The 17,749-nt window shown below is 43.1% G+C and overlaps 1 pseudogene across 1 annotated transcript; it reads left to right on the forward strand.

Annotated features, from left to right (window-relative positions):
* The first annotated feature begins 1,059 nt into the window (after positions 1 to 1,059).
* Positions 1,060 to 13,546, forward strand: LOC308104408 (tripartite motif-containing protein 16-like; annotated as a pseudogene). The gene is made up of 5 exons: positions 1,060 to 1,130; positions 2,618 to 2,696; positions 3,366 to 3,448; positions 12,025 to 12,181; positions 12,348 to 13,546. The product of its transcript is annotated as a tripartite motif-containing protein 16-like (transcript).
* The last annotated feature ends 4,203 nt before the right edge of the window (positions 13,547 to 17,749 follow it).

Raw genomic sequence — 17,749 nt, forward strand, 5'->3', positions numbered from 1 at the left:
AGGTACTTTTACTTTACTGGCGTATTTCCGATTGTCTATACTTTTACTACTCCACTACATCTCAGAGGCAAATATTATACTTTTACTCTACTACAATTATTTGAAAACTTTAGTGAGTTACTTTGCAGATATAAATTATTACAATATAAAACATACATTAACTACTTTAGCCCTATTTTCTACCTAGGCTATTTGAAAATAGCCAATCTACAAGCTCACAACGTTGTGAGCTTGTAGATCTGCTATTTTTAAACATTGTAGTACTTTTACTTTTGTTACTGTAATTACATTTTGATACCAATACTTTTGTACTTTTACTCAAGTCAATTTTGAATTCCAGACTTGTAACAGAGTACTTCTACATTGCAGTATTGATACCTTTACTTAAGTAAAACATTTGAGTACTTTTTCCACCACTGCTCAATAGACAAGTGGTTATCTCTTCACATGCGTCATGGGACCACATAGGTACTGATTTGATCTAAACAGGCTGTTTCTGGACCAGTGGGGGGTGTTTGGCAGTCAACAAACTCACAGTGTGGTCTGCTGATGGACCGTGAGTCAATAGTGTTGTTGTTCCTGGTTGGACAGCTTATGGATTGTTTGATTCATGGCAGGGAAGAGGAAAGAGTCCAGTGATTAAAATCCCCATAGATGATGACCGGTGCATCTGGTGAGTTGTGTTGCAAATCATGTCTGTCTCGGTGGTCAATTGGAAAGGAGAGAGAAAAAAAGAAAATCATAGTTATTTCAATTCAAATTCAATTCCTAAGATAATTTTGTGCCAGTTTCACCACTTTCAACCTGGCAGACCTATTTTAGCCATGTCATTATTGTCTAAATCTTTAAAAAAAAAAATGTTTTAAAGATAATTGAAAATAAAAACATGGTGTTTGTCTGTTTTAAAGCCATTTCACAATTGAAAGGTTTTAGCCAGAGGCTATGGCTACAGTATGTGGGTGTCCTTGGCATGGAAGTATTTGGGAACCCCTGATGTAAACATGCACTCTCATTCACGTAAAGGCTGACACCTGCACAACATTTCTTGCCTGACTTAACATGGTCTCTGAGAAACACAGAAGCCTGCCCTCCAGGAATGAACGGTCATGCTTCATGTACTGTATAGGCAGGTAGGTCATCAACCTTATTTACCACAAGAACGCACATATAGACCCCTTAACAGACGACGTCACACTGGTTGCAAGCGTCATACTGGTTGCAAATGAAACCCATTCTGTCAGGTCTCGCTAGGGCGCGCAGCACTAGCCAACACACAAGAGGCGGTTGGGGTGCACCCCGAAACAACAGGTTGAGAATTGATTGCATGAAACAATCACCTGTGCATCCAGTCTCAATGTTGGTAAACAAATAATTGGTCTATAGCAACAGTAGCTAACTCAGGCTTGTAGCGCTGTTGTCTGCTGGTTCTAAATCCGGTTCAATGATTGAATCAAATGGACCGTCACTTTACGGGTCCATTTATACACTGTCAGAGTTAAATTGGCCAAATGCATCTCACACCGGGGGTCCTTGAAATGAAAAACTCCAGTCTGCCGGTCACATCAGGCACAAGTTGGAGCGGTTCCTGTCAGTTGTAGGTAATTAGTATGGATCACTCCTCCCTGCACTTGTAGCACTCTGCACACAATCATTACAAACAACCACAATAAACGTCCAAACCGTTTAATCCAAACATGATTGCACCACTTACAATGCTACTCAGCAGAGATAACACGCCAATCAGAGTGCTTTAAACACATCAAAACAATGTTGATACAAACAGAGACAAAAGCACAGGTAACTTAGTCACTGACAGGGGCAGTGCCATCCAGGTGGAGACCACTGCTTTAATGACAGACATCTTTAGACGAAAGTGACATAATTCTGGATGCAGGCTGGCAGCAAATTAGACCATTTCACAGTCAAATGGAACATAATAGATCTTCACTCAGGCTTACATGTCAAGTACATCTGCATCTCTGCATTATATATTATTTTATGCATGTGTTTTATGCATGTGTTTAACCTCTTAAACCCTATCCTCCATATTGTGGGCATGTCATAACAGTCGAACATTCTGCAAAACTAGCGGTGTTGGCCACGCTACTTTAACAAGTAACTGGTTATAGTTATTGCTCTCAAAAAGTAACTGGTTACTTCACTAGTTACTGCATTTTAAAAGTAACTGGTTATGGTACTTTTGCTTTAAGTGTATTTACAATTAATGTCGCCTGAAGAGTCGGAAAGGCACATCTGAATACATGTATGTTGCTGAAGCACAAGATGACAACTCTCAACTTGAAGCTATAGCTCACTATAATGAAAACTAGTACACATAGGTCTTCAACAACAACATTGAAATCATGTCATTTTAGTTTTGCCTGGCTAAAGACTGGAGCAGACGGCTCAACATGATCTTGAACACGCCTCCATGTTGAAGAACGTGCAGTGCATGCATGCAGGCGGGCTAAAAACCTGGTTTAAGTTGTTTCAACCCATAGACAACTTTTCCCAGACGTTGGAACTTCAGGCATTGTAGCATGAGGGATTGCATTTCCTTTTTTGATAAAATACAGAAAAAGGTAAGAATTGATTGCGCTGATCGTCCCCTCTTAAGAACAACACAGAGCGAGCGAGTAGTCCTGCTGTTCTGCAGCATGTGGCATGTGGAGAGTGAAGTCGCAGACACAGCTAGTGTGAGAGTAGAAGTCGGATCATAATGAACATTTAATCCTCTGAAGTTGTCGGCTCTTTATACATAAAGTAACAAGTAACGCGGCCATTAAAAAGTCAGAAACTATAGCAAACTGGAAAAAAGTAACTAGTTACATTAAGTTATCGCAAAAAGTAGTGGCGTTACTTTGTAACACGTTAGCCAACACATTGGAAACTAGGAAAACATTCAGTGAAAACAGTAGATCAAGCTCTGAGCTTGAGCTACAAGCAAAGAGATTTGGTGCAGAGTAAAAAAAATAAGGGGCCAAAAATAGACCGTTGGGGGACCCCAGTCACTGAAGTATAGAAAGTAAAAGTGCAAATGTCTGGATTTTTCTTCTGTAAACAGACCTTATTAACATGCTGTCTGGGATAAAAAAGCAAACATCTTTGACATCAAGGTCATCATTTGAGAATTAATCAATGTCCAAATCTGTCCTTACATGAGTACTTCCTGCATGGGTTTAGCCTGACATTAACCACACTCTATCTCACTTTCAACTTGAAACGTCTCTCTTTGACCATGTGCCACTGAGGATAATTGGGATGTGGTCATAAACTGTAAGAGAGTCTAAACCACAGAGAAAAACATAAAGTTGAGAGGATGCTCAGCCAACAATCCTTCCTGCGTTTAATGTGTCCTGGAACAGAGCCAGCACGTCTCTTATGAATATGGAAAGAGTGGCATTCATCCCTCACTGTTGGGACTTTGCCATCAGGACCATGATGAGAAGTGTGGGAGGAATGTGTTGATTTAGAAAGTCTCACCTGAAATGAATCCACTGAGACTCACAGTAATGCTCGTAAAAGGCTTTCACACAACATTGGATGCATTGGACAAACACAAGTACTGAACCATTGAGGATGTCCTGAAATGCATGTAGATGCATCTATCATCTGTATATTTGGCACTACCACTGGATTTGCAGGTATTTACAGCTATACGTGTGAACCTTGTGTAGCTACTAAACAGATGACTGAAGACACAGTAAAGAGGAGTAGTTCTAGTGGAAGGGATGATTTAATCTTTACTGAGACACCACTGTTTATGACCACTGCATGCACCACTTGCAGTATGGACTAACTTATTGTCTCCGCCAGGTCGAAAGGCATGGCACGAGAGCAGGGCCGGATTTATAGGAGTTGAGGCCCCTGGGTTGAGGCCCCCCTGCGCACGCGAAACATTTTTTTGCAGGCTTTTTTCCTTTTATTTCGGGTTTTTGTTACTTTAATTCGGTTAATTCGGTAGGGTTACTTGCCCCACATTTTTCAGATCAGCCTATCATAGCGCCACCATGAGGCAGGCTGGAGATTACTCTGAGAATAAAACACCATGCTATCTACTTAGATAACGCCCAATGCAAAATCCTTCATATTAATATATCGTTGCTGTCGGGCAGAAACCAGCTATCTCCATTTTCATGTCATGACGTCACTGCCAGTAGAGGGTGCTTTCCGCAGGTTCATGGCTTTACTTTTTGTATTGATATTGATGTGTATATTTCATAAACATAGATACAAATCTAGGTCATATATTCACTCTACAAGTAGCCTACAGTCAGACAGAAGAAGTGGATTGAGACAGAGAGGTGGCTGTTGGCTGACCGGGGTGTGGGGTTAAAATTAACATTCTCTTTGTTGTTTACCTGGGAGACAGAGGTCTACTATGTGTCTCCCATTCCCCCTTCCTGCTTCATACAGGTGCAAATCGAATCAGGGACTCAAAGTGTGATCTATTGTTTGTCTGGGTGGGGTCTTACTTTTCAAGGCTGACCCCCACCCACTTATTAAAAATGTGGTCAATGCTATAAAGACTATGACATGTAAGCTTGTAGTGTGTGTGCCACTCCAGGCCGTTAGGCTGTGGAGATGGTTGGCTGTTCTGTACTGTCTGTACTGTCTGAATAAACTGGAAGCAAAGAAACCTCACTGACTAGTGAAGACTCAAATTCATTCTACAACCCTTCATACTCACCACTGGAACAACGAACTGTCTACAATATGGCGTTGTTGGCAACTACAAAAGTGCAATAGAGCCTTTAAGTCTGTGGTTTTCAGATACCACATATGGGTTGTCGGCAGTGGAAAATATACCACATATGGCGTTTAAGTCGGCAGTCGCGTTGGTTTGTTTTTTTGGGTTAAAAAAAGTCTCCAGGGATACTGAGCCAGGCGTCGAAAGAACGTGCGGCGGGAGATGTCTGAATTTTTTGCCTTGCGGTGGGTGGACGGATCGTGTTTTCTTCCTGAGACGTGGGGGGACCGCCGTGATGGTGATTATGGACATCGGCACGACATGACGACAACTTTTCGAGAATCTACAGGGAGAGGACCTCATGACCAGATCTAGGACGGCTGCACGACTCATCTGGCTACACAACTTATCTTCTGCGATCGCTAGAAGGGCGCGCTGCGGTGCTGACGGCAGAGCGGGGAACCTGTGGATGGACGGGGTTCTTCGTGGCGGGTATGTTGTGAGGAGAGGACAGCGGGTGCCAGCAGAGTGGAGAACTTGCAATGGAGGGGTTCTTCGTGGGGAGTGTGTTATCACGTCTCCTGCGGTCGCAAGTAGAGCGCTCTGTTGTAAACATGCAGCTATCTGTTGGACAATCTGGGAACGGCACTGGAACACGGCTGGGGTGAGAAAATGACATTGGGGGAGACTGCAAGAGAGACAGTATCGAGCGGAACGCTGCGCATATGGGACCTGAGGTTATGTTTTTGTGATAAGGGTGGTTTAACCTATGGGGCGATGGTTGCCATGGGAAGTGATGTGGGGATGTTGTTTCACTCTCTGGTCTCTTGTGTTTAATGTGAGTTTACTTTGTGGGTTATTGTTTCATTGGGGCAGTGTTGGAATAGTTACTACAACATAGTAATATGTTACTTATTACATATTACTTGTTTAAAAAGTAATGTAGTTACTTTACTTATTACTCCCTGCCAAAAGTAAGTAGTTACTTATTACTTAGTTACTTTTTTTTTCTCGCCCCCAGTAATTGCATCCTTTCTCCCCAAAAGTCTGACTTTGCATTTTCAACATTAGCAGTTGTTTTTTTTCTCTTTTCTGCAGCCTACGTTGTAAAATCCTCATTGTTGATTTAACTCTGAAAAGTGTTCTGTACACATGACGGGTCCATTTGGTTCTATTTGTACACTCATTTCAATTATATTAACACTAAGACTTTTACTGTGTATGAATTCATAACTTACAGACTAAATGAAAACCATTTGACTATGAATTGAATACTAAGGACCTCAATGGAAACAAGACCGCAAGGACTTTTTTTGAAGTATTTTAAATGTATTTCATGTATTTTTTGCCTAACAAAATATTCAAATTCAAACACCTGGGCTCAAACAGATAATGACTCATCATGAGACACAATCTTTGAACAACTTCTGTTGTTTATTAAACAAAATGTATTCTAATAAAATACAAAAATAAAAAGGCTCCCATAGCAACACAGATCATCGTGGCAGAATGTAGGAGCAAATGCAAGTAAAAAAAAATCAATCATTCTGTATGACTGCTGAAAATAAAGTGCTTAATTTCTTTGTAAACAAAAGTAATTCTAATAGAATAAAAAGGCTCCCATAGCAACACGTATCATCCACCTTAAGGCTCGTGAAAAAAAGTAATAAATTACTTTTTGAAAAAAAGTAAAGGTAATAATATTACTCAAAACGTGAAAGTAATTAGTTACGTTACTAGTTACTGGGAAAAAGTAATAATATTACTTTAAGTTACATATTACTTTAGTTACTTTCCAACGCTGCATTGGGGGTACACTGCCTTCTTTTATCCGTGTAGGCGCTTCCGTTTGTAGTTGTCATATGTGCTTGATGGTACGGTGTAAAACTTAGGGATAAGTATTAGGCTATCTTTGAGTATATTTTGGTGACTAGGCGGGGGGGACATTGATCTTGGGGGGTGGTGTTATCGCTTGGTGAGCGTAATTCGACTGTATGCTGTCAGTGTTCTCACTGGCACACTGGTGCCGTGAGAACAACCTCTCTCTTAACGTCGACAAGACCAAAGAACTGATCGTGGACTTCAGGAGGCCGCGGAGAGACCATGCGCCCATCCTCATCGACGGTGCTGCAGTGGAAAGGGTCAGCGAGTTCAAGTTCCTCGGAGTACACATCGAGGAGGACCTCAAATGGGAGACGCACTCCACACACGTGAGGAAAAAGGCTCAGCAGCGACTGTACTGGCTCCGCCGCCTGAAGAAGCTCGGAGTAGGACGTCGCATCCTCAGGCTGTACTACAACAGTTCTGTTGAAGGCATCCTAACAGGCTGTGTCACGGCCTGGTACGGGAACTGCACTGCCCGAGAAAAGGTCAGCCTACAACGAGTAGTGCGATCGGCAGAGCGGATAATGGGAATCGAGCTCCCAGCGCTCCAGGAACTGTACAAAAAGCGGTGCGTGGTCAAAGCCAAGCGCATCATCAAGGACAAGCACCACCCAAGTCACAGACTGTTCAACCCCCTACAACGACCGCGACCGGGCAAGGGGCTCTACCGCATTATCAAGAGTTCCACCACCAGATTTTGGTGTAGTTTCAATCCAGCTGCTGTCAGAATGCTGAATGGGGCATAAGCCTGGATGAGTTCAGCAGCCTGACAGCAGGCGGCGCAGACTTTTCTGGCTCTTCCTGAACACACCTGTGGATTATACCAGGGACAATGACTTGGACTTTAGCCCCCCCTCGGACACACCTGTGGACTACACCAGGTACAAATGACTTTTTGTTGCACTCCCTCATGGAGCTACATGCGGATTATACTAGGGTCAGTCCACTCTAGGTGGACACGCACTGACCTTTTGCACCTTAATCCCTTGTATAACGCACTGACTTTTTTTGGGTCTTTTTATTGTGCTCCTTTTCCTCTAAGCACCTTAACGTCCTTTGTCTATCATGCACAGTATAAGTATAACATGCACAGTATACAATACATTGCTGCTATGCTCAGGCACCTTAGTTTAGTTTTTTAGTTTTTTTATTATCTCAGGTTTTGTAAATATGTAGATAACTTGTCTGGCCTTCTGTTGCTCTCTTGTTTCTGATCTCCTTCCCACCTGCCCCCCACCCTCTTCTTCTCCCCCCCCCCCTCTTCTTTCTATGGAAACTAACGTTGCGATGGGAACGATGTACAAAAAAGAATTTCACCCACTTTTTTACCTTGTAAACCTGTGATGTGACAATAAAACTGATTCTGATTCTGATTCTGATTCTGATTCAGTGTCAGCTTCCACTGGGTGGTGGCTGTGTAATGTTTTATCCTGGAGTTTAAAAGACTAACAGAGGGATCCTGCACGCTAATTGGACTTGGGGAATACGTTTTCTGAAATGTATTGTAATTCACCGTCTCGCTGTACTATGTAATCTTGGTTCTTGTATGTGCATTCTTCTGTATTGATGTTGTTTGCTGTTTTGGTCTTCCTGGATGTTTTATTTTTGTCCTGGTTGGGGTTCCAGTCGCTTTTCATGGGGGGCGGTTCTTTGTGGTTCTTTTGAAATATATGTGTTTGTGGAAGACGTTTAAGGTCTCCCATGGGGGGTCTGATGTGTATATTTCATAAACATAGATACAAATCTAGGTCATATATTCACTCAAGTAGTGAATATACAAGTAGCCTACAGTCAGACAGAAGAAGTGGATTGAGACAGAGAGGTGGCTGTTGGCTGACCGGGGTGTGGGGTTAAAATTAACATTCTCTTTGTTGTTTACCTGGGAGACAGAGGTCTACTCTGTGTCTCCCATTCCCCCTTCCTGCTTCATACAGGTGCAAATCGAATCAGGGACTCAAAGTGTGATCTATTGTTTGTCTGGGTGGGGTCTTACTTTTCAAGGCTGACCCCCACCCACTTATTAAAAATGTGGTCAATGCTATAAAGACTATGACATGTAAGCTTGTAGTGTGTGTGCCACTCCAGGCCGTTAGGCTGTGGAGATGGTTGGCTGTTCTGTACTGTCTGTACTGTCTGAATAAACTGGAAGCAAAGAAACCTCACTGACTAGTGAAGACTCAAATTCATTCTACAACCCTTCATACTCACCACTGGAACAACGAACTGTCTACAATATGGCGTTGTTGGCAACTACAAAAGTGCAATAGAGCCTTTAAGTCTCATTGGGGAATCTTAGATCGCTTCATATAAGAACTGTGTTCCAAAAATAAACACACCACCCTGGCGTTTTTACTCATATGGATATGAAACATCGACTGAAGGTGTAAATGTACACATTTACCCACAGAGTAACACAATATAAACACTAGAAACGAGTCAAACAACCCAAAGACTACATTTCCCATGAACGCGGCTGCTGTGGGGACAGGGATTTCATACCCGGAAGTAGTAGTTCTTAAGACTTTTAAGGCAGAATTAATTCCATTTTCGCCAGAAACAGGCTGTATCAAATATGAATGAATATCATAAACGATGCAGAGCCACCCCCCTGACAAAAACGCCAGGGTGGTGTGTTTATGTTTGGAACACAGTTCTTATATGACGTGATCTAAGATTCCCAGAATGGGGATTTCAACACAAAAAATAAAGCCACAACCTCATGGAACAGCGCCCTCTAGTGGCAGTGACGTAAGACTTCGGTGCTCTATAGAACACCCTTTACATCTGTGTGTGTGTTTTACAAATATTGAACCAATGAAATGTATTAATAAGTGCTTCTGACTAAACCTCCTAGCTCCATTGGATCCTCAAACTGTTGAAAAACCACCTAACTCTGAGTTAGTGTTTTTTTCAATCATTGATTAGAATGACGAAGTCAGACGGGAAAAAAAACTATTTCCAATTCAAAAACCTCTCCACCTGAGCTGTATTTGGGTAAAGTGATGATAATATAAGGACACATTCAAGTATCTGACAATGTATAGTCACCATACCAACTTTAATGAGGCAGTATTGTGTTGTTCTAAAAACATGTTTGTTTTTTTCATTTCCTGAAAAGTTAATATTTTTAAAGCTGGTTTCTGCCTGACAGCAGAGATATAATAGTTTTGTTTTCAATTTGGCTTTTGTATCTTACACAATGTCCTAGTTATTTGTATTTTATTTAGGCTATATCATTATGAAATCGTATTTTTTTAAATATTTGAAGCTTTTAAGAAAAAAATGGTCAGGATTTAGAAGGCGTTTTTAGAATCGGTCTCAGGTCTAAGTGGGTTAAGAAATCATTGACAGCTTCTGAGAAACTTTCTTTATGATTGTATGGATTACATATCATCTTTCTCTCTCATAAAAAGTATGTTAATCATCTCTGAGTCTCCAACACACGGCAGATAACAGGGTTGTAATGGCCTCCAACGGTACACGTCAATGTGTGCAAGGTTTAAGGTTCAGGGTTTTTATTGTCTCCGCCAGGCCGAAAGGCATGGCGAGAGAGTATGTTTTGCACCCTGTCCGTCCGTCCGTCCACGCGTGTGTCCGTCCGTCCGTCCGTCCGTCCGTGTGTCCGTCTGTGAACACGTTATCTCCGGCACTGTTGGCTTGATCGTAGCGAAACTGTGCACACACACTCCCTGGATGCCAATTCAGAACATTTGCCCCGCTTTTTGCAAAGCACATTTTTTGTCCAAACGTCACGCAAATCGGTACAGAGTATCTCTATAGTCATTACACAAAACGGGTCTTTCAGATTTTTCATATTCCATCCTGATTGGCTAAAAATGGCATCCAAAGTTTGCAGAAGTGCTCCGTTTTGAACAAAATGCCTCAAATCATGAACACAGCTTGCAATTCCTGTGAAATGTTGCACACACATTCCCACTAGGTCGAGGAAGACATGCCACTTGAACATTTTCAAATCAGCCTCATGGTGGCGCTACAACATGCCGATTACTGTTTTTACCTATAACTGCACCGATCTGTGTAAAACTTTGTATGTGCACTCCCTAGGGGTCAGGGAAAAACCTTTGCCCTGCATTTTTCACATCTGCCTTTTATAGTGCCACCAGGAGGCCGACTTGTATAAAACATTTTTTTTTATATTACTCCTTTTATCCAAATTTCACGCAAATCGGTAGACATGATCTCTATAGTCATGTGATCAAGACGGAGCTGTTAAATTTTTCATATTCCATCCTGATTGGCTAAGATTGACATCTAAAGTTTGCAAGAGTGGCCCTTTTTGAACAAAATGTTGCTAATCATGAATGCAGCGTCCGATTGCGGTGAAACTTTGCACGCACATTTGCACTACGTTGACAAACAAATGCCACCCTTTCAACATTACCCTATTATAGCGCCACCAGGGGGCCGACTTATATAAAACTTATATATATATATATATAAAATATATATATTTTTTTTTTTATATTACTCCTTCAGATTTTATCCAAACATCAGACAAATCGGTACACATGATCTCTATAGTCAACTGATCAAGACGGATCCGTCCGATCCGCCTGATTTTTCACATTCCAGCCTGATTGGCGAATTCCGAACATTTCTGCCCCACACTATCCTACCTGACCTGGTGGAGACCTGTGCTCCGAGGAGCACTTTTTCTAGTTGTCATATGAACTTAAAATACAGCTGACTTAACAGTGCAGGCAGTGAAATGCTTGTTCTTAGATTCTCCTCAACAATGTGACAACCATTAAAATAACATAAAAAATTGTCATAATAAAGAAAAACAAATGTTTGAAGGATAGAGGATTTTAATTTGGAAGTTCAGTGATTAAATCATTTTACTGTTAATATTGGGCCCGATTCACTAAGCTGTTTACATCCATATTTTGAGTGTAAACAGCGTTATGGTCTTAATTGGGGGCATGGAGCAATGTAAAGAATCTTCCATATGAACGCACCTCTGACCTTCAGGCAAAAATGAGGAACAACTGTGATCTGCACATATCAGGAATTTACACATGCCTTTGTGAATTGCACGTCGGTTTTTGCATAGAGAAAATACACCCTCCTTTAGACATTTTATTTACACCCATCTTTATACTGATATTTACGACCCATCCTTTAATGATATTTGTTGCTTGCCCTCCCGCCCTCTCTCTCTATTACACTCACAAACCACCCACACACAGACAGACACACACACACACACACACACGCACGCACGCACGCGCGCGCGCCACACGTCAGTTACAGCCTCCCATGTCACGTGATTTCTGGGAAAGTAAAACCAAACTAAACTCAGTCTGTTCATCAGTTGACTGTAAAATGGCACACCAAGCAGTTCAACTGGATCAGGATCAGTTCTGCTGTTCTATCTGTCTGGATCTACTGAAGGATCCAGTGACTGTTCCCTGTGGACACAACTATAGCAGTAGGTGTATTGAGGGATACTGGAGTCAGGATGATCAAAGAGGGACATTCAGCTGTCCACAGTGCAGCCACACGTCCAACCCAAGACCTGTTCTGAAGAAAAACACCATGTTGGCTGACATGATGGATATACTGAAGAAGACAGGACTCCAAGATGTTCCTCCTGATCACTGCTATGCTGGACCTGGAGATGTGGCCTGTGATTTCTGTACTGGGAGAAAACTGGAAGCTGTGAAGACTTGTCTTCAGTGTCTGGTCTCTTACTGTGACACTCACCTCACAACAGAAACACAAGCTGGTCAAAGCCTACAGCGAGCTTCAGGAGAACATCTGCTCTCGTCACAACGAGGTGAGAAAGCTTTTCTGTCGTACTTATCAGCAGTGTATCTGTTCTCTGTGCTCCGTGGAAGAACACAAAGGTCACAATATTGTCTCAGCTGCAGCAGAAAGGACTGAGAGACAGACAGAGCTTCAGCAAAACATCCAGCAGAGTATCCAGGAGAGAGAGAAAGACGTGAAGGTGCTTCACAAGAAGGTGAAGTCCATCAATCACTGTGTTGATAGAACAGTGGGGTACAGAGACACCATCTTTAAGGAAATTATCTCTTCCATTGAGAGAAGACGATCTGAGTTGAGGGAGCTGATCAGAGACCAGCAGAAACGTTATGTGAGTCGTGCTGAAGCACAGAGGAAGCGTGTGGAGCAGGAGGTCACTGAACTGAGAAGGAGACATACTGAGCTGGAGCAGATCTCACACACAGATGATCACTTCCATTTTCTACACAGTTACACCTCCCTCTCAAGGATCAGTGAATCTTTGCACCCAGTCAGCAGCAATGTCCGTACTCTGAGATACTTTGAAGACGTGACCATGGCTGTGTCAAAGATGAGGGACAAACTAGAGGAGACAATGAATAGAGTGGATGTTTCACTGTCAGCACCAGCAGAACCCAAGACCAGAGCTGAGTTCTTACAATATTCATGTCCAATCACACTGGATCCAAACACAGCATATCACCTACTGTCTCTGTCTAATGGGAACAGAATAGTAACATGCATGGAAAAACAACAATCATATCCTCATCACCCAGAGAGATTCACTGTATGCTGTTAGGTTCTGAGTAGAGAGGGTCTGACTGGACTCTGTACTGGGAGGTAGAGTGTAGTGGAGTCTATGATATAGCAGTCTCATATAAATATATCAGCAGGACAGGAGGTTATAATGAAAGTGGATTTGGATCCAATGATAAATTTTCGTCTTCAGTGTCGGACAGGACGTTATACTTTCAGACAGGACGTTATACTTTCAGACACAGAGGCATTAGTACTAAAATCCCAGGTCATGTGTCCTCCAGAGTAGGAGTGTATCTGGATCACAGTGCAGGTACTCTGTCCTTCTACGGAGTCTCTGACACCATGACTCTCCTCCATAGAGTCCACAACACATTCACCCAGACCCTCTATGCTGGATTTAGGTTTTGGGGTGGTGGACACACTGCTGAGTTGTGTGTCCTCAAATAGATCAGCCTTTGAGTTTGTCTCTCGACTGATAATGACTTGATAATAATTTATAATTCAATGATCAACATTTTCAGTTTTTGTTAAAGGGTAAATTAAATTGGATTTGTTAATTTTGTTGTTTGTTGTTAATCTATTGTATAATTTGTTAATCATCTCTCATATTCATGACAATACATTTTTAGGTACCAGTTTCCATCATGCGGTTGATATGAAGTCATTTTATTTTGTGGGTTTGATATTCCAAAAATTACATGTAATTATATTGATTCATGTTTTCATGTTTAAACATATCTGAATAAACATAATGTACAGACCTTTTGAAATGAAATGATTCTATTCAATTGAATGGACCAATAAATGTGTGTATACGACTGTATGTGCATTGTGTTTAATTATTTCATGACTGTACTTTAACCTGCTGTCTTACTATCTTTATTGTCTTCGCCAGGCCGAAAGGCATGGCGAGAGTGTGTGTTTTGCCCCCTGTCCGTCTGTCCGTGTGTCTGTCCGTCCGTCCGTGTGTCCGTCCGTCTGTCTGCGACCAGCTAATCTCCGCCACCGTTGGCCGATGTGTCCGGAATTTCATATTCCATCCTAATTGGCTAACATTGGCTTCCAAAGTTTGCAGGATAGGTCAGTTTTGAACAAATGCCTCAAATCATGAACGCAGTGTGAGATTTCCGTGACATTTTGCATACACATTCCCACTAGGCCGAGGAAGAAATGCCACCCTTTTCACATTGGCCTGTTATAGCGCCACCAGCAGGTCTAATTTAGCAAAACACATTGTTGGAACAAAAGGCCTCAAATCATGAATGCATTGTCCGATTGCCGGGAAAGGCCTAAGAAGAAATGGCACCCTTTTCACATTGGCCTATTATAGCGCCACCAGGAGGCCACAATAACCTACCTGACCTGGCGGAGACTTGTGCTCCGAGGAGCACTTTTTCTAGTTTTTTTATGGCTTAACTTTAGTTGATATTGAAATGTGATGTTTGTGTTATTTGTTCTTTTGTAGCATGCACCATAAATAAAATATAAAGAAATAACAAAGAATTGACATTCAGTTTGTTCCTACAGCACCACCAATAAACTGAGGCATTGTTGGATTCACGCTCACTTCTTTTCATCAGAACACCTCTCTTGGAGATACTCTGTAATGTAATGCAGGCTTATATTGTTGTGGAACTCACAGGGCATGTGGCAGCAGGCCTGGCTTAACGGAAGGGCTTTAGGTGCTGAAGCACAGGGCACCAACCTTGGGGGGGCACCAAACGGCTTGGAGAAAGTGAAAGAAGACTGAACTATCAACGAAAAGCGCCAAAATGTAGAAGCAGCGGCTGCTGAAGGAGCGCTAAAACAGTGAAACGCGATGGTGAAGCGTATCTTTTTTCAGCGCTGCTTTTCTCCCCAATGTAGTCTTTATTATGCCAATTGATTCCTCCCCCCCACACACATGTCTGTGTTGTCACTGCTGTTGTACTGACTCACCAGTGAGGAGCCCCCACTGGGAGGACGTAGAGCCTTCGTCCTACTCCTCCCGGCCAACACTCCCTTGTGAGCTCGTAGATCGGCTATAATTGTGTGCACGACACAGCACTCAATTGGGTATAAGCTTTACTGGAGATGCAGCGTACAGCATGGATTTATACCGAGGGCAATTCTTTCAACATAAATTTGTGTTTTTTTCCCCATAATAAATGCTGCATCCATGGTCTGGAGAGGGCACATTTTTACCGACGGGTAAAAGGGCGAGGGCACGAGCCCCCTTTCATGTCTGTGTGCACATGCCTGTCGTGCAGTGACAATTATTACCCTCCCCATCCGGCTTCCCTTTCCAAAACACGGGCCAATTGTGTTTGTGTAGACACTCGACGAAGCCGGATACACCACGGTGGATTTGAAACCACGCTTCTATACTTACTTAGTTTTACAATGAAATGAATTCTCACCGGTTTAAATATTCCGCCACCATGTCTGTCAACAGCTTCCTGCAGGTGCTTATAGACATGGCCTCATGCATCCTCCAAACAGATTGTACAACTTTTATTTAAATGTAAAATCAGAATACTTTTTCTAGGAACTGCCAGCTGGTGCCAGGGATCAATGCAGTGGTCAGTGTGCCACCTGTCACACTGACAATTTTCAGTGGCAAAAAATAGAAGTGTAAATAAGAGACACTTATTACCTGAGGCGTCTCCATTTAGACAGAGCTCTGTTGACAGTCTGTGCCTGTCACCATCAGACTGTCTCCATCATGCAAGCCCTACTAGGGTTACATGTCGGCAATTCTCTAATCTCTAGTGGATACCAAACATTCACGGGAACATCTCCGGTGTCACATTTGCATCGGCATGTTTATTACTCACAGGAGCAGCAGCAGCGTGAGCGAGCAGCAGCAGCGTGAGCGAGCAGCAGCAGCGTGGAGCTCCCTTGGGAGTGCTAGCTGTGCTAAGCTATCCGGATGGAATACAAACAAACAATTAAAGAGTAATAGAGTGCTGCTATGGAGGAAGAATACACCTTTAACAGTATACACGACTAATAGTAATAGTAAAGTCTAGCTCGGTGTGGCTCGTTTTTAGCCAGGATCCGGGTTGGATTAGGCGGGGCTTCTACCGCAAGAGCAGGGAACACTCCATCCAAGAGCCCTGAACTCTCTACGGGACCAGTCTTTCATAGAGACATGTTGGCTGTTTGTAGAACAAACTTTTCCTAGCTCGGTGTGGCTCGTTTTTAGCCAGGATCCGGGTTGGATTAGGGGCTTCTACAGACCGCAAGAGCAGGGAACACTCCATCCAAGAGCCCTGAACTCTCTACGGGACCTGTATCCTGCATGATGGCGGCAGCAGCCGGGCGTGGGGCTGCCAGCTTCTCCGGCCGTACTAAGCCTGAAGTTTACCGCACGACAGATAATAAGGTGATTGTGGAAGATGAACTATTGAACTTCCTTGTCATCAAAATTAAAACTTTGAATCATGATGACATTGTCTTGCTGGCCTCAAATAACTTCAACTCGGAGTGGATCGAAGCCTCGAAGAAACTACTGTTTGAGATGTGTCCTCAAACGGTGCAGCGCTGTGTTGCTCATAAAGGAGCGCAGAAGGATGCTAACAACATAAAAACATGCTTGAAGGTGCTAAATGAATGTGGGGAGAATATACCAAGATTCGTATCCCACTACCTGGATGAACTCCCACCAGTATCATATGACCACATTGATGTTTCAACATTGCTGGGGCGGATGGAACAGCTGAATAAAGATATGTGCTGTGTGAAAAAAACGCTTGAAGCTCAAACAGATGCCTGTGAGGGGCTACGGGCGACAACCATGGCCATCGACGACCGAGTGTCGGCAATCGAGAGGCCCCGTGGACAGACCAGCGTGGACCCAGGGGCTGGGTATGTGAGGCCATGCAAGAGACCGAGGCCAGCAGCTGAGAACGCCGACCAGGAGGTAGCAGTGGCTGGAGGAGGCTCCAGCAGCGTAGTGGGAGTTGTGTCTACACCACAGGCACCTAAGTCTCCCCTATGGTCCCGGGTCGTGAAGGCAGGACACCGACGCAACAAGGCGACACCAGAGCAAACGCCAGCTGCACGTCAACGTGGAATACAAGTGTTAAGTTAATACATTTTCCTGTGAACTATGACCAGTGTAAAATGTGGTGCACTGTGAGGTATTCGGGAACTGTTATACTGAAAGGGAGACCGGAAGGGGAGGGTCCTCACTTGATGTCTGTTTGTGTAACGTGCAAGTCGAAGCGGCGAGAGAGCCGGCAATAAACAATGTGTTGAACCGACAAAGTTGTCTTATTCAGTAACATTGGTAGCAGAAGATGGCTGGTAACTACAGAGTCCCACCAGGCTTCTACGAAGGGAAGCCATATGAAAGTTGGAAGAATGAAATCGCAATTTGGGCCAGGGTCACAGAGCTCGCGAAAAAGAAACAAGCCCTTGCGGTGGTTTTGGCGCTATCGGGCAGTGCAAGAGAAACGGCGATGGAAATACCCGTGGATGACCTAAATAAAGACGATGGTATGACTATTTTGCTTGCAAAGCTCGACAATTTGTTTCTCAAGGAAGAGAAAGATCAAGTCTATGAAGCTTACTCGAGCTTCGATCGGATAACGAGAGACAACAGCGTGTCCATGGCAGAATATATCATTGATTTCGAGCAACGCTATTCTCGGATGCGGAAGTACA

This window comes from Gymnoscopelus braueri, assembly GCF_963280865.1.
Source record: "Gymnoscopelus braueri genome assembly, chromosome: 17".
Taxonomy (NCBI): domain Eukaryota; kingdom Metazoa; phylum Chordata; class Actinopteri; order Myctophiformes; family Myctophidae; genus Gymnoscopelus; species Gymnoscopelus braueri.